This window comes from Notothenia rossii (genome assembly GCF_949606895.1).
Source record: "Notothenia rossii genome assembly, chromosome: 2".
NCBI classification, from domain to species: Eukaryota; Metazoa; Chordata; class Actinopteri; order Perciformes; family Nototheniidae; genus Notothenia; species Notothenia rossii.
Window position 1 is genome coordinate 64,706,594 of NC_136904.1, and position 6,000 is coordinate 64,712,593.

Sequence of the window (6,000 nt, forward strand, 5' to 3'; positions counted from 1 at the left end):
TTCTTTCTCTAATTCTTCTTGGTAGGGTGTTTCACAATTTCAGGTTGACCAGTTGCGGTGTAAAACATTGTCTCTGGCTTCAGACCTCAGACAGAAAATGAGGCTCACAAGTGGAACCCCTTGCGATGCTAGCTTCCTGGTCAGCTGACAGAAAAACGTCATCACTGCAGCACTCTATTGTAAGACACAGTCACGTAAAAACACTCCCATCCCATTACATGAGCCATTCTATCACACCCAGCTTGTTTTCAGTAACATTGCCAGCTGACCTCCAGCAGGCGACACAGCCGCGGCTGGCTGACATGTCTCTGACCCCACAGTGGGAGAGGATGTAGAGGAGGGAGAGGAAGAAGAGGTCACAGAGCCACCGCCCACTCAGGCTTCCACTGAGCTCTGAGGACTGATGATAACTGTCCGTCAGAACAACTCTGTCCAGTTGTTTAGTTTTCTGGGTCGAAGGTCAAGCTGAATTCTGAGTTTTGTCTGTATCTCTATTGAAGTCACCAAGTGAACACGTAGTGAGATGCGTGTCTCAAGATGATTGTAAAAAAAACAAGAACAAAATGTATTTTCTTAAAGGCCATGTTAAGTAGGGCTGTGCGATTATGGCAAAAATCATAATCAAGATTATTTGGGTCAATAATTGACATCACGATTATTTTGACGATTATTCATTGACCATTTATTGAACTTTAAAACAAATAATATTTTACCAATAAACAAGATCAACAAATATGTTGGAGCGCACTTCCAAAACCATACTAAACATATATTAATATGATAAATAAAAATAAATTAGACCAAAATAGATTAAATCAAATATGTTGCAGTGCAATGTCACAACCTACTGAAGACTCCTTAACATAGCCAACATTTTGGTAAAACATATTCAACATATTCCACTCAGTTAAACGTTGAAGCCTGGCCAACCGTCATGGTCCAGAAGTAACAGGAAATAAATGTTGAACTACAATTTAAGACCAAATAAAAATGTTTTGGCCACCATGGCAAATGCTGGTAGGGCTGTTCATGTCATCTCTTAAAGATTTTTTGCAAGAAACACCAGCCTGTTTACATGGTCTGATTTCAGAGATGAGCACAGGCAGGTGAACATATTGCCACCTGGAACTTGTGGCAGTGCTATGACACAGGAAAAAAGAAAATACTCTGAACCCTTTCTTTGCCATTATATAAAAAGTGTTGCGACAAAAGTATAAATTAGGCTTACTAATAAGACAACTCAGATCTGAAGCTACACAGGAATCTGCTGCCAAAGTGCAATAAAAAAGACAAAATTAATAGAATAAAACCCATTTTATTAGAGTATAAAAAGAAATGCCTTTAAAATAGGATGCAAGCAACACTAGTTTCTTAACCTGAATTGATAATAGACTATAATCAATTTAAACAGAACAGATCTTAATGTTTGCATTCTTATACCATTTTGTACAATAATTATAATGAATAAATTCAAACAAACTAAAACTTATAGCTGATTAATAACGGTATCTAACTTGAGTTTTTATTATATCAAAAACCTGTTGAAATGCTACTGTTTTTTTTTTTACTGTCCCCCAAAAGCGCGCCTGCAGCCTCCAGGAATGCTTCTTTCACAACTTTGCCATCTTTGAAAGACTTCATGTGTTTCGCAAGAACGTGACTGACACGATAAGATGCTCCTTATTTTTGTCGGAGGAGCGAGGAGAGAGGAGCGAGGAGCGATAATGGAGGAGCTATAATCGAGGAACCACCAGACCATCCTCCGATGAAATCCTCAGACACTCGCCCCCCCCCCTTACTGTGTATTGCTCACTGATTGGACGATGCAGTGCATGCACTGATGTGATGCTTCTTGACATGAAAGCAGTTTCCCAGCGGAGTGAAGAAAATACATGAACCTCACGGGAGTCACTCCTCAGTTTATACCGTCTTTTGTGTCAATTAATGTATAATTTAGTTACAAATATGTGATATATCTGAACAACAAAGTGGTCAAAATCATTATTCACTTTTTGGAAACATTTTCATGATCGCTTTTTTCGTTTTACATTTTCATTTATTATCATTTCCATTCAGTCAGTCATTAAGTGCTATTTAAAATGTTAATTTGCTACATATCCAAACAAACAAACAAAATGTGCAATCCAATGAATGTTAATCTAACTGGGTTTTGATATATAACATATCTCTTTTTCTTCTCTCAATTATTTTATTTATTTTGTGCACTCTAATCAATATTAATCAAACTATTGTTTGTTTATACATTTTAAGAATGGCGTTGATGATACAAATGTTTGTGTCAGTAAATGTGTACTAACAGAGGCGGGGGTCTGTGTGGAAATAACGGGGACAGAGCTGGCTGCTGTCAGACGATCAGCTGTGCAGCGTCATCACAAACGGACGTCGCTTCACGTGACGCTCCGGAGGAAAGGACGTCCCATTGCTCTTAAAACTAATTTCCCTGCTTCTCGTGGTTTCCTTGCGTCCCTCCATGCTTCCCTGGTGGGAGGGACTAGTCACAGGGAAACGACGCAAGTGAGGGACGCAAGGAATCCATTTAACTGAAGTGAGAAAGGCCCGTTGACACGGACAACAACAGTGAAATAGTGCCCACTGCCCACCAGCGACGCCCCGACACATGGGGTGACGCCGGCCAATCACAAAGCTTTGATGCGTTCATGTGCATTATTCTAGCACAGGAAGATTATGTTACAGGACATTAACGATAAAACAGAATATTGTTGTTCTATTTTTAGACACATCTCGCGATCGACTGGGAATCTCCTGCGACCCTTCTTTTTAACGAGTTGCTGCTCTTGTTCTGACATCTTCGCTCGCGCTGAACACTCACAACTCGGCCACATGTCACTCCCACGTGGCCGAGTGGGCTTTTAGGGAGGGGTGAAAGCGCACCCAGCAAAATAATCGTATTTTGTCAATTATGCTGTTTTCATAATTGTCGCAAGCCATAATCGTAATCGCGATTAGAATACGATTAATTGCACAACCCTAATGTTAAGGTATTAATATACAGAATAATATGACCATGCAGTTTAAAAGGAGATGACAATCCAGTTATCTAAACTAAACTAAACCAAAGGTAATTACTCACTGGTGAATATATAAAACTCTTGAGCAAAGAAGATAGCTAAAAACTATTTAAAAAAACAAGGTCTGTACATTTGAAGGTATTAGGCACTTGTCCTAAAAAAAAATTGTTTCAATCAGCTAAAGAATGAACTTTTTTTTTGTGTTGGACTAAAGAAAAAGGAGGTTCAATGCCAGAATGGTACTCAAAGCGTTGTGAAGTTTAAAATCTTTAATTAAATGCTTTCGATGTTGCAACATCAACACAAAAACGTTGTCTTTGTGTTGCACTCGGGGTGAAAAGACCTTGACAACCTTTCTGCGAACTTGATCGTGTGATGTCTACTGTTGTGGATAAAACATTTGCTGCTTGGTGGTTTTCTCTCCAAAATACACTTGACTCATCTCCAGGAGATGGTGGGATACTATTCCCCACGGACCTTTGATGGAAATTGATCTTGGCACATATTTGAAAGACTTGCTAAAGAGGTACGTCATTTACACACATGCTTACTTTGTGTCTGTGAGAACATGCTGTCCGCTGTCCATGTGAGCTCTGTTATAGGCCTGGGAACAAATGAGGCGTCTGCCTGTGCTGTGCTTCTCCTAAGCAACCGTATCAAAGTAAACTGAAAACACACTGGCACTTAGTTACCAACCATGCATGTGAACAACCTCTTAAAGTTTGCCCTGTAGTTTCTCGAGATTCTCTGATGTTGGTGTAAACATTCAAACAAAAATGGTCTTAGGTTGGCCATGAAATCAGGCAGTAGAGGGGTAATTGCAACAATAACAAAGGGATACATATGGTAACCCTTGTTATATAAGCAAAGGCGGAGCCCTCTTCTGAACTCTATGGGTACTACCTTATCATGCAAGCATTCACCTACTGAGACTTCTACAGGCGTAGCCGGCCCCAGGTGGGCCTACCTGAATGCGCGTGCATCTCACCGTATAAAAAGGAAGCCTCGCCTCCTGACCCTCATCCTACACCAGGGGTCGGCAACAGGCGGACCGCGGTCCGGATCCGGACCCAGACGCCGACCTATATGGACCCGGACCTATAATCAATACATTAATAGGGGATTTCAATTGACGGGGCGATTCTATTTTAACCGCCGCCGATCCGGGGCGAAAGAGACGAGTGAGCGATACAGGGAGAGAAACACAGAAAAAGAGACGCGAGCGCGGCAGAGAGAAGCGGAGAGGAGAGTGAACAGGCGTGTTAGCGGCAGACAGGGAGAGACAAATAATTGCACATGGCACTCTCCAAGAAGAGGAAAGAGCACAGTGAGAACAGAGCTTTTAACCCTGAGTGGACTCATTCATGTTCATCCTGCCCACTGGGAGCACAGAACCAGTGTGTCTCATTTGTTCAGAGACTGTGGTGCTCATTAAAAGTGCCAAAACGCCACTATGAGACAAAACACAAAGTGTTTGACCAAACTGAGGTCACAAAAAATTATTATCGTTCCAGGTCAGGCTAACCAATGAGCACCTGCATGTGTGTATGAGAATGGCCCTGACACCATTTCAGCCCAGATTTAAACTCCTGGCAGGACAAGCTCGAGCTCAATTCTTGCACTGAAAAGAACAAAGTTAGTGAGGGACTGCAATATAAGAGGGAAAGGAAGAGAAACTTTAAAACTGTTCAATTGTTATGATGTGTAAAGACTGATATTGTTCTATAATCGGCTGAAACTGTTAAGTCATGATGTGAAACGGTTAACAAAGAAAAAGGGAAACTCGAGCTGCTGCTACACTTTATTTTATTTATCTAAAATTAAGCACTTTAAGATGCACACATTTTCAAAAGCTATTTTATTCATTTTCTCTATTTCATTTTTAAATGCAGCCAGAGAGGAACATTACACATATCCACAGTATTTACTGTATATCTGTAGAGTTCAATGTTAATTGACAATAAATATTGTTGTTTTTGAATTGTACTTTCTTTATTTGATTAGCAATCAGTTGTTGATTACATGCAGACGTTGATAAAGCTGGCTACTTCAATATATATCACACTAATTCATAAAGCAAGTTAGAAATGTTGATGTTCCGGACCTTTGCATGGGGACATTTTCTCTAACTGGACCTCGTTGAATTTTAGTTGAATACCCCTGTCCTACACCTCTCTTCAGCGAGCGGTATAGCACAGACAGTGCCCAGAGTAGAGGGCTCCGCCTGTGCTTATATAACGAGGGTTACCATACGTAACCCCTCGTTATATCTCTCACAGGCTCCGCCCTCTCTACTGGACTCTATGGGTACAGTGGGCGTAGCCCCGGTGTATACACGCACTGTCGTCCAACAACACCGTTCCACCTCACTGTCCCTGACCGGCTTTTGCAGCCGCTGCGCCTCACTCACGTCTCCCTTGGCTGTAACCGAGGAGAAGTCTGGGCTGCGGCTGACAGAGCACACTCTGACGCGCTTACCTTGCGAAAAGTGTGCTCAGAAAACAGTGCTGAAGGCTCCCCCCCCATCCGCCCATAGGCAGACGGAGAGTGTCCCCAGCTTGTATGGGCTCACTGTGCACCACCTCCCCCGAGTCCCTAGAGAGCACGGGGACCCACGTCCCCCACACTACTATACTACTATAGTGTGGAGGGCTCTCCCCTCCTGCCCCCAGGCAGGCCAGGCAGAAGGGGAGAGCTCTGCGCTTCACCCAGAGGTGGTGAAGCGCCCATTCGCCTGGCAAGGGCCGCCCCTCTCCAAGGAGATCCTCTCGGTCCTTCTTGGATAGGGCGGTGAGTCCTAGCCACGGTCACGGCGATCTCTCAAAGCTCCTTTAAAATTGCAGCTTAATAAAATAAAAAAAAGAGGATCTATATTCCTGTCTGCAGTCTTAAGGCAACTTTCTAATTGTAAGAAAGTCTTCAATGTTCAAACAGTGTATTTAAGCTCTTA